Below are 20,350 nucleotides of genomic sequence, written 5' to 3'. Positions count from 1 at the left end.
CGTCCTCAAGGCTTGGTGGGCCAGGATGTGCTCCACTCTCTCCTCCCCCCCTTCACCTGCTCCCTTGTCCTCCGATCAGATATGTCCCTCTCCCGGAGCTGCATGTACAGTGCCGTCCTTTGAAATAAATTCTTCTGGGGGAAGGGCCAGGTGTCTATGTAGTAGTTCGGATTGGGGCTGCCCCCCTCCCCCATATACTCTTAGATTTTGATCAAAGTTAATGTGAGGAAAAAATTAATTTACTGGAAATATTTTGCAATGTAACTTTCTGAAATAAATTTTATTATTATTAGGGGCTTGTATCTCATGAAATTAAAATAGTCTTATTTTACAAAATTAATTAATTATCTTCTACAGAATATTTTCCCCTACGGAATTTTCTTTTTCTAAGAATGAGTTCATTGCACCATTTATTCTTTCATTCTTTCAAACTCATGGTGAGTGCCTTGGCAGTGTAGATTTATTTAAATATGCTAAGACATTCTCCTTGCTAAGGTTTATATAAGTTGTCTTACAGATCTATTATAAATTAGAACATGTTATACAAGAGCTGAGTACTAACTAAATAGGTTGAAAGAAAACACTTTCTGGGTGATCTAGTATTTCGGGTAAGACCTACATCTCATCCAATGCTTGATGAGAATCAACAGAGAAAGTGATTTGAGAAGGTCTTACAGACAGAGAGAGTAATATGAACAGAATCATTGGTGAGGTTAAGCAATAAGGCGAGAAAAATTGGAGTTATTGGATATGATCTATACATGCACAAATAAACCTTCCTAGTCAGAAGTACAGATTATGGTCCATGGGACTTCACAGAAATAGGAACTTCTGTGTTGTGGCATGAAGAAAAGCTTCCCAGAGGAAGCTAGATACACCTGCACTTTTCATTCTAAGACCAGAGCACTTTTGAGAGTTTTGATAATTGTTCATAGACTTTACACAGAAGATTTCAGACTGGCCAGATGTTTTTTGTTTTTGTTTTTTACTTTCTTAAGATAATTTTACTGGGGGCTCTTACACCTTACAATAATCCATACATCAATTGTATCAAGCATATTTATACATATGTTGCCACCATAGTTTTCTAAACATTTACTTTTTATTTGAGCCCTTGGTATCAGCTTCTCTTTTATCCCTCCTTCCCACCCTTGTGACCCCATGCTAGATTATAAATTATTATTATTTTCATATCTTACACCAACTCCTTTCTCCCTTCACCCACGTTTTTGTTGTTGGTCGCCCATTGGGCGGGGCGGTGGTGCGGGGGCGGGGGGATATTGTTGTTGATGGTTTTCTTTAACATTGAAACGCCTATATTATTTATATTACCTGGAATTTCTTCTCTTTTTTTCATAATATATGTTTTAAGAATCTGGTACAATAAGATTTATTATTTAATGCATTTAAGCAGGTGAACTCCTTCTATATGTGATATATAATTTTAAATTTCATAGGCATAGGTTATAATTTTAGCATTGCCATTATTATTGTCCAAATTATTTTTCTTTAATGATTTTGAATATAGACAGCTAAAAATTTGATTACTTAGGGGTGGGAAGGGGGAGGGCAATCAGGGGGTAAATAATAGTTGTGTGTGTGTCTGGGTAGACTAGAGAAACAAACTTTACCCCTTCGCAAGTTGACAAGAGATTAGGTAACTACTACAATGTGGAAGGGGGGAGGGAGCACTAGAACTGATTGTGATGACTCTTTTTTAATGTGATTTAACAATGGATGTGTATGATATGTGAATTTTATATCAATAACATATTAAAATTTAAATTATAAAATTTTAGAAAAATGAAATTTATACGTATGTAATCTCTTCCCCCCACCTTTGTTTTAAGTTACCAAATATACTTAGAATAGTTATTTAGTTCTTGGAAGTTTTTATGATTTTGAAATTGATTTATTGTTACTGTTTTTGTTGTTGGTTGCCGACTAGTGGATTCCAAAAGGTTTTATGTTTTTGTTTTTTTTCCGGTGACTTTAGTTTTGGTTCACCTTGGCATTTATTCTGCCTAGGAATGCTTCCTAGAGATGGCAGAAAATATAATTACTATAGAAAAAATATGCCAAACCTAATAGTTATGGTTTTTAAGTAAGATTGAAATAGATAAACTAGCTGTCATACACACAAAGAATCCACACCAATACATCACATATTCCATGAATGATCTCTTATGGAATATCTCGGTGTTATCTAGGAGACTGGACAAGAATACTGTTGGAGAGTAAGCTCTGTTCCATTGGTAGCACTCACTCAAATGGCAAAGCTCAGCATTCAATTTTGCCTTGAGTTACACTTCTTTCGTGGGTCCACTGACGTGAATTTTCTTTTCAATTTATGCTTATTTGGAGTTATCAGTAGCTTTGTTTTGTCCCATGTTCTAGAACGTTAATCTTCCAATATAAATACTTTGAAAAGTTGAGAAAATTTTTTTTGTCTTCCGTTTGTTACTCACATTTTTGTATATATCTGGACTTCTTTTAGCTAAAAGACCACACTGGAGTTTAACATCGTTTAGACCTTCTTACTATATATGCTGGCCAGTATTATTTGAAGTTCTCAAGTATCTTGAAATAAGTGTATTTTGATAGAAATATTGGTTTTGAAAGCTAATGGACACTGATAGGCATGCCAAATATAAGGCAGTCCCCTCATATCCAAACCCTAAACCAATCCCAGTGTCTCGAGTCAATTTTGATTCATAGGAACCCTAAAGGACAACGTGGAATGACCTCATGGCTTTTCCAGGACTGTCTTCTTTACAGAAGCAGACTGCTGTATCTTTCCTGTGTGAAGCATTTGGTAGGTTTGAACTGACTACCTTGGTTAGCAGCCAGATGCTTAACCACTGTGCCACCAGGGCTCTTCTTGCCTCATATTCGCATTACATTTTCATGAATTTAGCTAAACTGGCTTAGAAAGAGAGTATATTATTAGATACATTAGATTCCTAGATAGGGAATTTAAATGTATGATCATTCTAACTTCCATTCTTCTCTACATATATATATATATTTTTTTTAATCAATTTATTGGGGCTCATACAATTCGTCACAATACATAGATCAATTGTGTAAAGCACATCTATACATTTGTTGCCCTCATCATTCCCAAAATTTTCTTGCCTCTTGGGTTCCCGGAATCCGCTCATTTTCCTTTTATAATAATTTATAAATTATTAAGGGTGCATGGGGGAAAGGGAAGGGGAGGGGGGGAAAATTAAAATTAAAAAAAAAAAGGAAAATGAGCTTCTCTACATATATTTACAGTACCCTCAAGATGAGAAACAAAAACCTCATTATTTTTTGCTTCATGTCAATGCATACCATTAGAGGGATTTTTTCCTCTTTCTTTTTAAGCTTTTTGTTGTGATTTGGGTAATTTTACAAAGCAAGTTGTTTTTCAATTCAACTATTCATATTTTAATTTATGCCATTGATTATAATCCCCACAATAAAACAGCACTCTTCCCACTTCCTCCCTGTGTTTGTAGTTGCTATTCCTCCTCCATTTATAGCCATTTCTGGCTTCTGACCTTTATTCCTGGGCATAAGTTGCCCTTTTGATCTCATATAGTAGGTAGTTGTAAGAAGTGTGTACCTACTGGTGTTACTGTTCACCTTATAGACATGGCTATCTTTTTCTGCATGTTAAACTATGGTGCAATCAGGTCCAGGCCTGAAGGGTATCTAAGGGGCATCATCTCAAATGTTCCACCAGTCTCTATTAGACCAGTAAGCAGTCTTTTGTTAAAATTTTAGTTTTGTTCCATATAATTTGCCCACTCTACGCAGGACCTCCTGTTGTGATCCTTTCAGGAAACAAAGAAACTGGGAAAAAATGTTCACAGCCACTTTTTTAGAGAGGTGAAAATCAATCATCTCTCTAGTGACTGCCAGCACTTATGATGACATATACAAGGAGAAACATAAGTGATTTCTTACTTGCCGGCTTGGGGATACTGTTGCTGTGCATAAAGAAGACACTTGATGAGGAATTCATTTGGAGATGATCATCTTATATTTAAGGTGCCAGGTGGGGTATAAAAAGGCAGAAGAGTTAGGTCAGAGATTCAAATAAGTATCATCTTTAATGCTAAAACCAAGGAAGTAAAGATGTGTCCTGTGAAAGAAAAGTACATAGTTAAACATGTCCAAGTACGGTGCCTTTGACATCTTGGTGATGAGAACATCCTAAGGAGGATCCTGGGAAGAACGAGGCATTGTAAGTGTAACAGAGCATCTGAAATCTGGGCTAACCAAGGAAATAGGTTTGTTGATTTTGTTATCTCTCGAGTCTCCAGCAGAGGATTAGGTGGCGCCTTTCTTCTCTGACTTGGCAGATGGCCCATCCTTGGCTATTGTGTAAAGGTTAGTTTAGAGTATAGTAGAACAATACTGTAGAAGTGAGTTCGATGTAAATTTTGGTAAATGGTTATCAGCATCTATAGGAATTATTTTAAAACAACTAATAGTGTGGTCAATGATATTGTTCCTAACATATCCAAGCCACTTTCTTTTTGTAGCTTAGGTGTTAATAAACTTCCATTGGAAGCAGAAACCATCTTGGGAAGAAGTAAACTGAAAATTGAATAAGATGGTGGTGGTACTGTTTGGTTTAGAAAGGTCTGCATTTAGGATTCTTCCTCAAAATCTTACTGAGAACTTCATTTCTCTCAGACCTATACATTGGGCCTCTATAAATTCTTCACAAGGCCAAAATCTCTTGAGAGGTAGAGCTTCATTAGGGGATAGAGGAAATTGTTATTCATCTGATAAACTCTTCCCATTCTTTTGATATGGACTACAACTGAACTAACTGAAATGTTTACAATTAAAAAGAAAAATGTTTACAATTCTTGCCCACATTTAGTTCATTTTGTGTTCCGTATTTCTTTAATAAAAATAATTTTATTTTATAGATATTACTTTCATCTTCTTGAGATCTTTTCATATTTGTTTCATATTTCTCATTATTTGGGTGACATTTTGTCTTCAGTGAACCAAAATCCTCTCATTTAAATTTCATATGACAGAAGTGTGCTAGCAGTTAGCATTCTAGTTCTACTTACTAATTTATGGAGGTGTGATTTGGGTGATTTTAAAATAAAAAATATTTCATATTCATAGTGATGATTTTTAAAATTTTACTAAACTCATAGGGATATAAATATCATTATTCTCAGGAGTCTGGCAAGATAATTTCTTTGCTAACTATTTTACTCATTAACATATTATGTAGGTTATTTCAGAATTCTATTATTTTCACCCAATGCATTTCAAAAATTTCCAAGGCAAAAATCATGCATTTTAATATTTAAATTAATGTATAAAGCTAACAGAAAAATTAATTTGGAATATTTTTAGTGTGTAATTTGAATCGTGCGATCCCAACTTCCAGTAGCTCATGCATCGATGGTAATTCTGTGGACTTCCTTCACCAGTTCCTGGACTTCAGTCATTTTTATCATTCACCGAAGTTGATGGTGTTCACTCTTGGCTCATATTTGCGGTCTTCCCAACTTCTTTAAAACATTTGATCTAACTGAAAACTGTTGATTTATGTGGGGCAGCACCCACATAGGCTTGATTCAAAGTTTCAGTGACTTGAAGATGTCCACTTGGGTTTTGTTAAAAATTTGATATTGGCCCTGACCTCAAAATTGTTCTTTTCTGTGACAAAGTATTTTTAATTGGAAGGTGTCATTGGAGAAACATGAGCCTCTTTGCTCCTGTAAAGATTTAGTCACAGAAACCCTCTAAAGGTTCTCTGTGACTTGGTATTGACTCAATGGCAGTGGGTTTTCAGTTTGAGACTAAGACAATTATATTACTGAAAAAACACCTGCAGCTATCCACTGAGATATTTAAACATGTTTTATTAGCATGTGCGTATATGAATTTGAACCTTATGAATTTTTTTACTTACCCTTTTAATAATAGATTGAAAATTTTAAATGGAAATAAAACTATATTACACTATTTATCTACTTAAGTGGCATTTGGTAGTTTATATGTTTCCAGATAATGATTTTACCTGGAAATCGTTTTTCTACTTCATCAAAAATACTGAGTTTATCTTATATGCATATTACTATTAATGTTTTCTTATACTATTAGTAAGTACTGGATCTGTGATTACTTTCATGATATAATGTATTAGTATTCTGAATTCTTTTCTTCTAAATATTTCTGATCTATCTATCTAAAAGTTGGTAGTTTTGTGTGTGTGCTTTTTTAATTGGTAGTTTTTCATTGAGTTTTAAAGGAATAGTGTTAGATTTCATTGACATTTTTTCTATCAATTTTGGGTTTTCTATTTTATTCATTTCTGTTATTTATTATTTTTTCCTTAAGGTTGTTGTTTAGGTGCTTTCAAGTCCCTTCTGGCTCCTAGTATGATTATTTCAGTGATTGAGCTACTGTGTCGTTAAACCCAGTACGTGGGCTTCCTTCTCGCACTGGTTTCTACTCTCCCAAGCATGATTACATTTTTCTTGATGACATGTTCAAAGATTGTGAGATAAAGCCTTGCTATTATTGCTCCTAACAAGCCCTCTGGCTTATACTTCTTAAAAGACAGATTTATTTGTTCTTCTGGTCAACCAAAACCAAACTTGCTGCTATTGGGTCATTCCAACTCATAGCGACCCTACAGGACGAAGTAGAACTGCCCCTGTGCATTTCTACAGCTGTAACTTTTCATGGGAGTAGAAAGCCTCATCTTTCCCTGAGGAGCGGCCATATATATACATATATATTCCATTTTATTCAGAGCGCTACAGATATGATAACAATCCATAGTTCAGTTAGATGAAGCATGATTGTACAATTGTCACCACCATCATTATCAAAACATTTTCTTTCTTCTTGTACTCTTTGATCTCATTCCCCTTTAATCTCCACTATTCCCCATCCAACCCCCAAATAACCCTTGTTATTATATTATTATTGTTATTATTCCCCCTCCCATATCTTATACCAGCCAATGATATCTGTTCACCTGCCATTCTGTTATTGGTTCCTCTGAAGTGGGGTTATATAGTCATCATTGCTATCAGTTCCCTGTTCCCCCCACCTCTCTCTCTCTGTACCCTCAGGGAATCACTACTCCTGTTAAAATTCCTGAAAAGTTTATCTAGCTTGGATTTCATACATAGCACAACCTTATCCTACATATGAACATATACAGGTCTAACATGATTAATTAGGTAAAACTAAGACGATAATAATAGGGGGAGGAAATATTAAAGAACTAGAGAAAAGTTATGAGTTTCAACAGTGCTATATTGCACCCTGGATATATCATCCCTTCTTTGTGGCCCTTTTGTGAGGGACTGCCCTATTATCTTACAGGTAGTTTTTAGGTCTCCACTTTGTCTATGCTTCTTCACGTCACTTTAGTTGGTTGTTTTGAACTTCTGATACCTATTCCCATCGCTACATTTTGATCACACAGGCTGCTGTGCTTCTTCCATGTGGACCTTGTCGCTTCCTTGCTAGATGGACGCTTATTTAACTTCAAGCCATTAAGCCTAGAGACTATATCTTTTAATTGCTGGGCACCATCAGCTTTCTTCACTACACTTGTTTATGCACCCATTTGGTCTTCAGCGATCTTGTCGGGAAGGTGAGTATCATACATTGCCACATTATTAGAACATAACTTTTTTGTACCGAGGTAAGTAGAGGTCCAAAGTCGGTCTGCTTCTTTGTTGTGTGTATATATATATGCACACACACAAATACAGCTATCTTTATATATTTATATATATAGAAGAAAGTAAAAATTATATATACAGACATAAAGATAGATATGTATATATGTGTGTGTATATCTATATATACATATCTATCTTTATGTCTGTATATATAATTTTTACTTTCTTCTTCTTTCCTTATTTCTTTTTTTCTTTCCTCCTGCCCCACTATCATATTTACCTATCATTCGCCTCGCAGTCATTCCTCTCAGATACATTTCAATTAATCAAACACAATCAGGAATGCTGTCCTCTCCTCACCATCAATTTTAGATCCCTTGCTATTCCCCTGTCCCTGTTGTTATTGGCTTATTGCTCCCCTTTCCTCTCCTTTTCTCCATTGACCCCTCCACCACCCTGGAATGTTTGGTCTCATTGCCATCTCCTTGGGATTGATTATTTTGCCTATCTTATATAGATAGACGCCAAAGGGCTCTTATATTCTTCTGGAAGTCTGTGGTATATTTAATATTCTTTACCAACACCATAATTCAGAGGCATCAATTATTCTTTAATCTTACTTATTCATTGGCTTAGTTTTTGCTTGTATATGAAATGGTGCATGCTTAAATCATGGCTAATCCTCAAAATGATGCCTTTGCTTTTGAATACTTTAAAGAGGAATTTTGCAGCAGATTTACCCAATATAATACATTGTTTAATTTCTTGACTGCATAGTCAGTGGACATTGTTTATGGATTCAAGTTAGAGGAAATCCTTGAAAATTTCAGTCTTTTTTCTGTTTCTCCTGGTGTTGCTTTATGGATCCAAATATAAGGATTTTTATTTTCTTCATGTTGAATTATAATCTGTACTGAAGGCTATATTCTTTGATTTTCATCAATAAATGTTCCACATCCCCTTCACTTTTAGCATGCAGGCTTGTGTCATCAGCATATTTCAGGTCGTTGATGACTGTTCCTCCATCTAACACCCACCTCCTGTCATCAATTGAATTCCAGCTCGTAGTAACCCTGTGGAAGGTTTCTGAGGCTATGAGCTACCATTTTATGGCCAAACAGTTCTGACTTTTCCATTCCACTGTAGTACCCTAGGGTTTAATTTCTATGAATTTTTTACATTGAACTGTTTTTTAACAAAGTGCTCCTTTATATTTATATCTTATACATATATGTATTGCTCTGTTTTCTGAAAAAAATCTAACTTGCAAAATGAAAAATAACATGTTGATTTTGCATGAGTTTTCACTGTAAAACATAACCGAAATTGTGAGCACAGATTATGAAAGAGGTAAGAATCATTTAGAAGATGATTAATATGAAGTATTTGTTAAATGTAAGGAAACTTTATTTGATCTTATAAAAGTAAATATTTTAATGTTCATTTCACAGTGTAACCAGCACTATTTCAATTGTGTCGTGTGGTATTGTTGATTAATTTCCTTTTGGATAGCTAGAGCCATTCTCTTCATCTCAAGTCTTTTTGTGTACCCAAGGGAAGTGTTAATCAGCATTTTTGCCCAGACTGCCATGACTTATCGCTTAATTAATTAGTTGTCTTTAGGATACTCAAGTTCCAAGCTCAAGCAATATTATGATGATGAATCTAATCACTGAAGTTAATGAGACTTGTATTAAGCATATTTTGTTACTCTCTAGATAGCTAATCTTTTACTATTACAAAGAAATTATTTTAAAATTTTCTAGACAGTATTTCTAAGAAGTAAAATAACTGAGTTGAAAACTGTAGCATGCAGTGATAGATTTATAGATAGGTCTTTTTTTTTTTTTTGATAGGTCTTTTTTAAGGTCAAGATAGACCAACTTAACTTTTCCCTTCCTTCCTACCATTTTTCCTCCCCTTCCTCATAAGCTTTCTTTGCATGGTATTGAGAATACAAAGGTAAAGAATGCTTTCATATTCTTTCTCTTTCCCCTGTGCGTAGATAAAAAATTTAATGGATTATTGAAGTTGTTAAAAGCCTACATCAGTACATGGATTTATAGTACACTTATTAGAAACTTTTAAAATATTATTATAAACATAACAAGATGTGATTAATAGAGAATTTTGAAAAGACAATTTTCTTTCAATAAATTGAAAAAATACTGAATTCTTGCTTTAATCACAGTATTATGTACTTAGTCTACTACTAACAAGACAGGTGGTGCTCATTAAAGAGAACATAGTGTTCTGTTGGAACATATTATTAAACAAATAATTAAAAATAATTTTTAAGGTATAAAACAGAAAATGAAAATCACTCTACATCTCACTGTTTAGCAATCACTTGTCTATCACTTTGTTATACTTTTATGTCTTGAGTGTTGCTCTCTGAGTTGTGCCACCAATATTTCAAATATTAGGAGAATCACCCTTGGTGTGGGTTTCAGTAGAATTTCCAGAGCAAAATCAACAAGTCAGAAAGGCCGTACAATCTACTTCCAAATATTAGCCAGTTAAAACCCTGTGGATCACAAAATAATATATTGTCCAATATAGCACTGAAATATGAACATCCTAGGATGGAGATCACTCAGATTACACAGCAAGGGGTTGAGCATACTAGTGACTGTGAATGTGGTGCAGGACCAGGCATGTTTGTCTCTTTTACACATGAAGTCTCCATGAGTATGAGCCAGCTCCACCACAACTAAGAACAGCAAATCAATGGATGTATCTTATTGTTTTAATACTATACACATATTTTTGTTTTACTTAATATTAAAATGTATGCTACTTGGTTAGCAGTTTCTAGGTGGTGGAAATTTATTATGTAAATATAATTTATTAAATCCTTCTTAAATTGTTCTACATTTAGGAGGCTTCTTCTTTAAAATCAACTTTTTAGGTATCATTTATATATAATGAAATATACTCATTTTAAGTGTATAGCTCAAAGACAATGCTCACATGTCCCCATCACAATAAAGATATAGAATTTTCCATCACCTCAGAAATTCTGTGCCTTTTTGCAGTAAACCATATTTCCTTGTACCCTTATACTAACCATTTGACTTACCTTGTGCAAAATTCCACAGAATGGGATCATAAAGTGTTTACTCTCTTTTGCCTGCATCTTTTGCTTAACATTATGTTTTTTGAGATTCATCCATTTCATTGTATTTATCAGTAGTTTGATTTATTACTAACTATGATTCGTTGTATGATTATGACACCATTTGTTAATTATTTTGCTGGCAATCTATATTTGAATTGTTTCCAGTTTTTATTTAATATGAATGAAGCTAATAATACATATTCATATACAAGTTTTTGTGTGAATACTCATTTTATTTTCAGTTGGCTAAACACTTCAGAGTTCAACTCTTAGGTTCAATGTAAGTATGCTTACATGTTTTAACAAAACGAAAATGGTTTACTAAAGTAGTGAAATTTTACATTGCAACAGCAATTTTTTGATAGTTTTTGAGTAGTTCCACATCCTCACCAGTTCTTTTGATAGTCTTTTTCATTTTAGCCACTCTAATAAGTATGTTGGAGTATATTATTTTGGAACTGAACCGAGTTACATGTCTCTTATGACTATGGTATTAAACATCATTTTGCCTACATCTTATCTATTTGCATACTTTTTTGTGAATTCCCTGTTTAAATATTTTACGTGTTTATAAATTTAGTTTATCGTCTTATTGAATTTGCAAGAATTCTTTATATGCATTATATTCTGAAATATCAGTGATGACCAAATGCATAATCCATGAAAGGAAAAAAAAGGTAATTAGGACTTTAGTAAAGTTAGAAATTTTTTCTCTGTGAAAGAGATTAAGAGAAGGATAAGAAAAGCCACAAACGTGGAAGAAACACTTGAAAAACACGTATTTGGTGAAAATTTTGTATCCAAGATATACAAAGAACTCTTAAAACTCAGCAATAAAAAAAAATCCAATTACAAAAGCGTTATGAAGGTACACCTTGCTAAAATATATATACATGCATATATAGATGGGGGTGGGAGAAGTCTAGGAAAAGGGGCTTAGCATGTCATTCCAAATCAGAACCAAACTTCTTGCTATCGAATCCATTCTCACTCATAGTGAACCCACCAGCCAGGGTAGAACTGCCCACTTTGGATTTCTGAGGCTGCAAATACTGACAGATGCAGAAAGCCCTTCTTTCTCCCATTGATTGGTTTCAAACTGTTCATCTGAGCCTGGCAACCCTACTGATAGCCCACTATACCACCAGGACTCCTTGAGTGTGTCATTAGGGCTTGGAAAATTAAAAGACAAGAGAGATACACCACAAATGTATCCAGTCCTTTGTAGCTAAGTGTGTACATTTTTTAATTTATACCCAATATCAGGCTGAAGTGCTCCTCTTCTATTCCTGTTTGCTGAAAGCATTTTCTGTGGACATCAGCTTTAAAAAAATCCAAAATAAGATATGATAAAATAATGATAATTTATAAATTATCAAGGGTTCAGGGGGAGGAGGGAGCAGGGAGGGAAGGGGAAAAATGAGCAGCTGACACCAAGGGCTCAAGTAGAAAGCAGGTGTTCTGAGAATGATGATGGCAACATATGTACTAATGTGCTGGACACAAATGATGTATGTACACCTTGTGAAGAGTTGTATGAGCCCCTAATAAAATGGTTATTAAAAAAAAGTTTTCTTTGTCAATTGAGATGGCATACATTTTTTTTTTGTCTGTTAACATTGTAAGTTACATTGGTTAATTTTCATATATTTCTTCCATTTCTGAGATTAACCATCTTTAGTCATGAGGTATTAAGCTCTTTATATTTTGATTTGGTAAATTTTTGTTGAGACTTTACATCTCTGATTATGAGGGCTATGGACCATGGTGAGACTCAAATAACTAGTCCACTGCCCTAATGATAGTTTTATATATATATATAAATTATTATTTCATACAGTTAATACTTAAATAAGAACAATAAGAGGTGCACAAAACTGGATTATGTTAAAAGAATTTTAAAAGATCAATGAAAAATTTTAAATGATACCTGACTAAAAAGTTATTTAAGTATTTCCATAGTGCTTCTTCTTTTATTTCCCCATAGTGCTTCTTGATCTCCAGCCTCACTTGCAATATTCTCCCCTTTCATCTAACATCACCCGCTGTGTGATTTTTCCTTAACCATCTTAGCCATTGTAGGAGTGGGATCCTATTCCGCTGGGTAGGCCAATTAGACAATAGTCATTGTGCGTGATGTATTAGAAACAGGTGACTTCTATTCTCTTAAAATACTGTATTCATCTTTGAACAAACCTGTCTGCTTGTGCTGAACTTACAGCAATTATTCTGACACTATTTTTTAGCTCTTTAGACACTTTCAGGAATTGCATCATTCACTCATAATATCTTGCGGGAATTTGGAACATAACACAAAGCAGAAACCAATGACAGCGTGTCACCTCCTGGTTGTTTAACTGTTTCTCTTTATGTTTTCTCTTTATTTTACCAAAGTGACAATGCAAGGGAATAAAAGTGTAGTATTTCACCAAGAGTATAATGAGTTTTAAGAAATGAATAAATAAATATTATAAGCATAGTTCCATCTAGTTATTTATACCTGTGGATGGAATAAACATTACTGTGGGTGCTTAGAATACAGTGTTGGGAAAATGAATGTTAAGAAAAGTAAGGAATGTAAATTTTTAATTCCCACATTGGGCAACTGCTCAGCCACCCACCTTAGAGAGAACCCTGATTACAAGGACAACGTTAGAAACCAGTTGCCGAACTCAAAAACTGGTTATCGGTTCTGCCAAATTGGTGTGAAGTGGCTGAATCACACCACTAGTTACTTGTCTCTCCTTTCCATGCAGTGCTTTTTTGTCTGCTGCTGTTTCTTTCACTCTTACATTTGGGAAGAATTTCTGTAAACTGTTATTTTTCTTTAAACGTTTGACAGAATTCCGCTGAAAAAAAATTGAGCTGCCGTTTTCTTTGTAGTACAAACTTATTTTTAACAATACATTTTATATTCAGTTTATACCAGTTCACATATGAGGGGGCTTTACAAAATGCATGGAAACTTTTAATTAAAGGATTATGGAATTTATGAAGCCTCCTCATATTTTACAACATCCTTTTACCAGTACACTTCCATTATTTCCTGTTTAACCTTTGAGCTATTATATATTTTAACTCAATATATGTTATAAATCTCACAATGCATTGCTATTTTTGTTTGGTGCAGTGAATTATCCTTTAAAGACATTTAACACATTAAAATGTAAATTTATATTTATTCATATAATGATCATTTCAAATATTTTCTTAACCTTGTGTACATCCAGTTTTCCATCTGGTATCATTTTTCTTAAGCCTGAAGTGTTTCCTTGAATATTTCTTGTAGAGCAGTTTTTCTGGGGATGAATTTCCTAATCTTTTGTTTTTCTGGCAAAGGCTTTATTTTTCTGTGATTTTTTTAGAAAGGTATTTAACCTTGTAGTTTGCCACTTTTATCTTTCACTGTTATAAAATGTCACTCTACTGTCTTCTGACTAGTGTAGTTTCTGACTTGGTCTACTCTCATTCTCATCTTTGTTTCTTTGTGTTTAATAAGTTACCTCTCCCTCTGCCTGCTTAAGTTTTTCTATATCACTAATTTCTAGTTATTTTATTTTAATGTGCTATACTATAGTCTTCCTTGTCATTCTTTTATTTAAAGTTCTTTAACCTTGTATGGATTTATAAGGATATTGTTTACATTGAATTTGAAATATTTTACATTATTAAGTATTGCTTGTTACTACTCTCTCATTTTCTTCTCCTACTCTGAGAGTCCAGTTACATATGAATCAGGCATGGCATCCAATGGTTTATTAATGTCTCTTTACTTTTCACAGTCAGCTTTTCCTACCTTTAATTTTGAATTATTTCTTTCTTAGTCTTTATATTTATGGAAACTTTATTCTCTTATAACTGTGGTTAACTCCATCAATTATATTTTTCCTCTATGGAAGTTTGACTTGGAACCTTTTTATATTTTACATTTATTTTATTTTTATTCTCTCTATCATTTTGAATAATATATTTTAATAGCCATTTTGTCATGGTAGTCTTATCATTTTATCATTCATTTTCTATATTTCTACTTACTGGTTTATCTTCTGGTTATTGGTCACATTTTTCTGCTTTTTAATGCCTGATAATACGTTACTATATTCCAGACATTATGAATTTTGCATTACTGACTACTGAAAGTTTTAAAATTAAAGATACATTACACATGCATTATTCTTCCGTATAATCACTATGATCCTTTGGAGTCCTAGTGTGATGCTCTGTTAATCTGGTCTAGTGACTGTTAAGTCCTGGGCTAATACTGAGGCAGTACCCTTGAGGACTGTGCTACATACTGTATTTGTTACGCAGTCTCAGGTTTTCCTGGTGAGGGCATGAGCTCTGTTTGACTTGGGTGAGCCTGGTGAATTTCCCACCTGATCCTTTGTAGTAACTTTCCCTGGCCTTGATATTTTCATTCATATACATGCGCTAATCATGGATATCTTTAGCCCCTTGTCAATATCTGGAGCTCTGTGTTTGGAAATTATTTTTCTCTAAATTTCTGCCTCATGAATTCTAGGTACTATATTTTCCTCACAGTTTGACCTCTTCATTCCAAACTCCAGAATCCCAATAGGCTCTGTGTCTGTTTTCCCTCTCTATACCGTTAGGAGGGTCTATGACTTTTTTCCTCCCTTTTTGACTAGGGTCCCTGTACTTTACTGCTTACTGCTTAATGTAAACAATATATATATTTAAATCCTTGTTTCATGCATTTTATATAAAGGAAGAAATTTAATCTGGTTTCTTGTTATCTGATAATTGTCAAATAAGAAATCTCTAATCTTTTGTTCTTGTTCTTGTTGGATATTTGCACTGAATCCTATTTGTAGACTGGTTTTCCACTGCCCATTTGCTTATATGTAGTCTCTGTGAAAAACCATGGGCAAGACTAATTTTCCACCTCTGAGTTTTGACTTATAATGACCCTGTGGGGCAGAGTAAAGCTTCTCCATAAAATGTTGTGGGCTATAATATCGGCAGGACTAGATTACCAGGTATTTGCTCATGTGAAGCTATTAGTGGGTTCAAACATTGGATTTTTCAGTTAGCAGCTGAGCACATAATTATTGTGGTAATAAGGGCTCCTTTATATTAGTTCTTATTTTCTCATACTTTTTCTTTATTACTAGTCTTTCAGAAATTTGAATATACTATAATTTGTTGTGTTTTTGCATGTGCACTTGTTCATAATCTTTCATCCTGCTTGGTTTGTTTGCTAAGTTTCATGTATTCATGCATTATAATTTTCACCCAGTTTTTAAGTTTTCAGGCATTGTTTTACAAATGTGCCTCCAATCTCTTCTTGCAGTTTCTGCACTTATACATATGTTTGATTCCTGGAAACTATCTAAAGGTCATTGAAGCTTCATTCATTCATTTGTACTTTGTGTAGTTCCGATTGCTGTGCCTTCATGTTCACTGAGCTGTTCTCTTTCTATGACTTATTGATCACATTTAGTGAATTTTTTATTTTAGATAATGTATGCTTTATCTTTAGAAGTTCTCTTTATTCCTCTTTTAATTTATATTTCTCGCTGTGTTAAATGTATATGTTGTCATAAATCTATCATCTGTTATTTTTTTCCTTTTTTATAATGATTGATTTTATTTATTTTATGAGTCATGTTTTTTGCATTTTCTTAGTTATAATAATTGTTGACTGGATACTAAACAATTTGAACTTTACATTTTCCATTTTCTGTATTGTATTGTCTTCAAAGAACTTTTGACATTATTCTGACAGTTAAATAATTTCCAAATCTAATTGATACTTTGTAATATTGTGTCTTTTATTAGTATAGCTTGAGCTTTCACTTTGACTCCTTTGAACTGTATGCTTGGCTGTTCATTGATGACTCTCCACTCTGGCTAGAAATCAGACATCTCTTAGCTCTGTGTGAGCTCTGAAAATGATTTGGCATACAGCTCTTCATTCCTTCTCTACTTGTATTGAAAGAGTTTGCCATAACCATAAACTGGCTTTGCTTAATATTCAGCATCGAGCCCAGCTATGAAGATCGCTATAGTTCATGCTGTTCTTTGAAAATGCCATCCCACCCCACCTTCTTCACAATCTGATAATGGCTCTCCACCATTGCAGCTGGAGACCATAGTATGCTAGGGAAAACCCCCAAACAGAATGTGAGGTGATTTTAGGGATGACCTTTTTATTTTCATTTTTTCAGGAATCATCGTCTGTTTTCTATTTTAAAAATATATTTCACCCAGTACTTATTGCTCTGTAATTGCTAATGGTAGAACTCTTTATTTTTCATATTACTTATTTCTATAATTATATGAACACTGTTACATTTTATGTAGAATTTTTAATACATTTTGTATATTTTATAATTCTGCAAGTTTTGGGGGGGTTTCCTGGTTATATTTCTTTTCTACTTAGAAATTACTTCTTTATCATGATATCAAATACTGTTTATATTTTTATATTAAAAATTAATTTGTATTTCATATCCCATCTTAAATTTATTTTTTAAGTAAGCATTTAGAAATTTTCCAAGGCTAAACCATTTTCATGGCATTATATAGTAATAATAATTTTATCCATCCACATTAATTATATTACTATCATTATCTACTTATCATATATTAAATTCTTATAAGATAACCTATTTCTGGGCTACTTGATTTTTTTATTGTTTTAAAGAATCTAAATATGTTTTGCTGCTTGTTCCTGTCCTTAAGTGTAGTGTAGTCTACCTTTAGATTCGGACATTACCTTTTAAGTTTTTAATGAATTCCTGGCTATATTGTGCATTGTAACAATATTTGCTATGTCATAACAGTATATTCTGTGTCATAATTTTCCAACTTTATTTGCCTGCAGTGCCCCCTTTCAAAAACAAAAGTTAATCAGTGCCCCTGACAATGAAAAACGTTTGTGTACTATAGCCCATGCTCCAGGATAACGTGTAGGTCTCTGTGTTTGTAGCTGGATGACAGTATTTCCTGTAAGGAAACATGGCTCTATATAAATAACTACATAACTATTTGTATAATGTTGAGACCCATTGCTTCAAGGCTGTGCTACCAATATTTTTTTAAGGTCAGTGTGTAGAATAAAACTCACTGCTTCTCTATCGCCACCCACGTTCTTTTCCTTTCTATTACACACATAGCAACTACATCTCAGTGAACCACAGAGAGATGTCAACAATGTTATTCTCTCCTCTGCCCCAACTTCTGCAGGCTTGTTTCCCCTGGAAATTTCTATCTTAACGTGTTGATACTTCACCCAAGTTGAGGACGCTCAGAGACTTCCATTTCAAATGTGATTTCTGATATTGCTGTACTTACTTAATCACTTCTTAAGTGTGTTCTCTATTTTATAATAGTAACCTTATTTATTTATTTTGATCATTTAATTGGGGGCTCGTTCAACTCTTATCAGAATCCATACATCCATCCATTGCGTCAAGAGCATTTGTACATTTATTGCCTTCATCATTTTGAAAACATTTTCTTTCTACTTGAGCCCTTGGTATCAGCTGCTTATTTTTTTTCTCCCTCCCTCCTGCACCCTCCATCCCTCATGAACCCTTGATAATTTATAAATTATTATTTTTTAATGTCTTATACGGATCAATATCTCCCTTCACGCATTTTTCTGTTGTTCATCCCCTTGGGAGAGGGTTATAGGTTGATCATTGTGATTGGTTCTCCCTGTCTCCCCCTATCTTCCCCTTACCCTCCTGGTATAGCTACTCTCAATATTGGTCCTGAGGGGTTTATCTGTCCTGGATTCCCTGTGTTTCCAGCTCTTAGCTGTACCCATGTACATGCTCTGATCTAGTCAGATTTGTATGGTAGGATTGGGGTCATGATAGTGGGTGGAAGGAAGCATTAAAGAACTAGAGAAAAGTTGTATTATGTTTCATTGGTGGTATATTGCACCCTGGTTGGTTCGTCTTTTCCTCATGACCCTTCTGTAAGGGGATGTCCAGTTGCCTACAGATGGGCTTTGGGTCTCCACTCTGAACTCCGCCTCATTCACAATGATATTTCGTTCTTTGATGCCTGATACCTGGTCCTATCGACACCTCATGATCACACAGGCTGATGTGCTTCTTCCATGTACGCTTTGTTGCTTTTCAGCTAGATGGCCGCTTGTTTGTCTTCAAGCCTTTAAGACCCCAGGCCTGTATCTTTTGATATCCAGCCACCAGCAGTTTTCTTCATCATATTTTCTTATGCACCCACTTTGTCTTCAACGATCGTATTGGGAAGATGAGTATCATGGAATGCCAGGTTAATAGAACAAAGTGTTTTTGCGTTGAGGGAGTACTTGAGTAGAGGCCCAATGTCCATCTGCTACCTTAATACTAAACCTGTAAATATATGTACATAAATCTATTTTCCCGTTGTCATATATAAATATATTTACATATGTACATGCCTGTATTTAGACCTCTATAAATGCCCTTAGCCTCCTAGTTCTTTCCTCTCTTTCCTTTTACTTTCTTCTTGTCCTACTGTCATGCTCAGCCTTCATTTGTGTTTCAGTAGTTCCTCTTGGTTGCATTACCCTTGATCATGCCCTAATAGGCCTCGTACACCCTCCTCACCACCGATTTTAGATCACATGTTGTTCCCCTATAGTTAACATATTTTACTGATAACTGTTTATATATCTGACTGTTTTACCCGCAGGGTTTTCTCTTTATGATTAAATCTTCAGGTTTTCATAATAGGTAGTACTAAATAGGTGCTCAGTAATTGTATTTATGTTGTATATGATCAATTCATTACCTTACTGTGGTCTCAGATTGTTTATTTGATCCTCTGTTTGCTGCCACAATTGACTTTTAAAAAATTATGCCAGAAATTGCTCTTAATTACTTTTTAACAAGACTCCTTAATGCTGTCTTCTCTATAAAGTTCAAACTCATTTTCATGACAATTAAGTCTTAAACAATCTATCCTGATAATTTTTTTTAATTTTTTAAATTGTTCTAAATGCAGTATTTCTTCAACTACATACATTATATATTCTCTGTATGTGTTCCTTCACTATTGCAGATTTTTTCTTTTTATTATTTATACCCACATTTCTGTACTTCTTATGTGCAGGTAATGTGCTAGGGTCTGTTAGAAATAAAGATGAATAGAAATATTTTTGCACTTTCATATTTTACTTTCCTCATTTTTTAAAAGTCCACTTTTTAAAACTTAAGTGAGATATATTGCTTTATTTGTGAATTCACCATAATAGTCCAAATAAAGGTTAATCACACTTGAACTCCAAAACATTTTTAATATCTGAATTAAGAAAATGTTATTATGACCTTGTTTTTATTCCTGCTTGTATGGCCTCCTTTGAGTTGGAATCCCTAAAGGCAAGGATATGTCTTAATCACCACTGTATCTTTCCTTATTCCATACTCAGCACTATAATTTTCAAATAATTGATAATCATTGAATAAGTAGTGAATTGAAAATTGGTTCAAAATTAAGATAGAAATTGAGGAGTATTTATAGCAGGGGTCCTCAAACTTTTTAAACAGGGGACCGGTTCACTGTCCCTCAGACCCAT

General features: G+C 34.0%; 1 protein-coding gene across 3 annotated transcripts in view; it reads left to right on the top strand.

Moving 5' to 3' along the window:
* AKT3 (AKT serine/threonine kinase 3) overlaps nt 1-20,350 on the top strand; it is a 322,148-nt gene that overhangs the window by 210,382 nt on the left and 91,416 nt on the right. The gene's annotated exons all lie outside the window — the stretch shown is intronic.

The sequence above is a fragment of the Echinops telfairi genome, unplaced genomic scaffold, assembly GCF_000313985.2.
Source record: "Echinops telfairi isolate 266 unplaced genomic scaffold, ASM31398v2 ScPeMD7_7424;HRSCAF=8462, whole genome shotgun sequence".
NCBI lineage: Eukaryota > Metazoa > Chordata > Mammalia > Afrosoricida > Tenrecidae > Echinops > Echinops telfairi.
Note: the sequence above shows the minus strand (reverse complement) of the source record. Positions and strands in the feature narration are given on the sequence as shown.